Source organism: Asparagus officinalis, chromosome 1, assembly GCF_001876935.1.
Source record: "Asparagus officinalis chromosome 1, Aspof.V1, whole genome shotgun sequence".
In the NCBI taxonomy this organism is placed as follows: domain Eukaryota; kingdom Viridiplantae; phylum Streptophyta; class Magnoliopsida; order Asparagales; family Asparagaceae; genus Asparagus; species Asparagus officinalis.
The window spans coordinates 28,803,454-28,805,673 of NC_033794.1; the positions used below are offsets into that span (position 1 = coordinate 28,803,454).

General features: G+C 34.1%; 1 protein-coding gene across 1 annotated transcript in view; it reads left to right on the forward strand.

Moving 5' to 3' along the window:
- LOC109822083 overlaps window positions 1–2,220 on the forward strand; it is a 15,418-nt gene that overhangs the window by 715 nt on the left and 12,483 nt on the right. The window lies entirely within an intron of this gene.

Here is a 2,220-nt window from a genome sequence, read left to right on the forward strand (position 1 = left end):
AATGACCTAAAGCTTTTGGGTTTGCAAGCAAAGCGACTCTGATGCTTCCAAGACAAATTTTACAATATTTACTTAAAAGATGAACACCTCACTCTAGTTTTATGGGTATCAATTTCACGCCCTAAACATCTTTGTTCTATGGAGAGTCCCATACATAGGGGATGATTGGTTTGTTGTAAATCAAATGTAATTACGATGCAAGTGCCAGTTGCATGCCACTGCAGTTGTTGCAACTGTTTTCATGTGTCCAGCTGTAGCTAAAGCTCTCAGTTTAGTTGTTTACAGTTTTGAAACTTGTAGCTTCACCTGCATGTGTTTGTCTTGGCTTGCAATTTTTCCTTGCTTTTATTAAGAATATTGTACAATTATTTGCCAGTTTAAGAATAATACAATCTGTTAAGAATCATTTTACTTTATCAAAATGAGTTTATTGAGCAGTTATATGACAAAAGAAAATTTCCAAATAGTTCACAATTGATGATGAACTGATGTCAGTAGGTCGAACTGTCAAAATAGTAGATTGTTTTATGTTAATAGGCAGCTATAGTCTATAGATATATTGGTTAATAAGTTATGCCTTAATAAATAAAACATATCAAGATTAGTAAAACGACTTTATGAAGTTATATATAGCTCTTGCATTCTATGCTCTACTATTCTTCTGCTTGTCTTTGTTTTACTTAAGGATCTACTCATGTCTTAACTTTAATATACTTCATCGAAGAGATGATTGTTATAAGAGTTAAAGAGATAATGGTCAGAAGAGATTGCTTGTAGCAGAGATAGGTCCCTCATGCCATGTGATTCATTGGTGGTTTCTGAAGCAATTAAAAAAGTTAACGATACAAGTGGCTTTTTAATAGACTGGGGATACTTGCCAAAGAGTGGTTTATGTTGTTGTTAACTATTTCCTATTTCTAGATTCTGTTCGTATATTATATACGAAGAAAAAGAAGAACCTTGCAAGGGAACTGATCTTAGGCTTCTTGTTATTTGACTTCCCTGAAGTTCATGGATTGCATTGACAACTGGAATTGGTGAAATGATAGAAAACAAGTGGTTTCTCCAAAAATTGAGTATGATCATGCATCTCATTTGCACATTGAAAAGACCTTCTTGTTGTTTATGGTCTTTTGATTTGGTGTTTTTAGTACAGTATTTTGGTGTGCAATGTTCACATACTAAAATAAGTTGGGCTACTTCTAGAGTTTTCAATTTAGCACATGCTTCATGTTAAAATTTGAAATGAGTATGCAAGTTATGTGTTTATTCTTTGGGATGTTAATGCTTTGTTTAGTACATGGGAATGAGTGAGCATGGAATGCCAATTCCCACTTCTCATTTCCTCGTACCAGACATGACATATATTTGGAAGCTAGAATTCTCATTTCCACTTCTCACCATTCACCAATTCCTACTTTATATGAGGATGACCATTCTCAATGAGATGTTAGGAAATAGGCATTCCCACTTAAGTGGAAATAAAAAACATTATACATCACTTCCACATATGCTCATTCCCAGTTCATTCTCTTAATCGCACCTAAAAGTGAGAATGGAAATGAGCATTCTATTCCCACATTTGTTCCATTCTATTCCTGTTTCATTCTATTCACACGTCACTCAATTTCTACGTACCAAATAAGGCATAAATCTAACTACCATCAAATCTTACTTTGTGTAAGTGGTCTGCATACTTGCATCACTTTTTGAGTGTCCTGGTATTACCAAGTATTTATGTAAATAGCATCCAAACAATACTTTGCAATACCTACTACAAAAGATCAAATATGTTTGCATTAGTGGATGGGTCTTAAAAAATATGCATACAGTATATTTCAATTTTAGCTTAAAATAATGACTTGAAAGATCTCCATTACAACCTCCTTTTCCCTGTGTGTTAATGTGTACATATCACATTCTTTTTGCGATTGTCTTCCGGCTTCTTCCTGCCATCTGTATCTCTTAGGAACTTTGAACCATGAAGAGTTCTCTTTCCCGATGTCTTAACTGCTTTTTAGTATGATTCATGACACCTAGTTGAGCGGTAAATTCCTTGTTACTATCTTCTGTTTCATTGTTGAAAAAAAAAAATTAATTTGTCTTGTTGACTATTGTTTGATAAAGGCTGCCCCAAGAGACTTGAAATATACACTATAACAAAACATATTAGGAAATGAGGGGAAGCCAGATGAAGAAGACAGCATATGGGGATTGGTC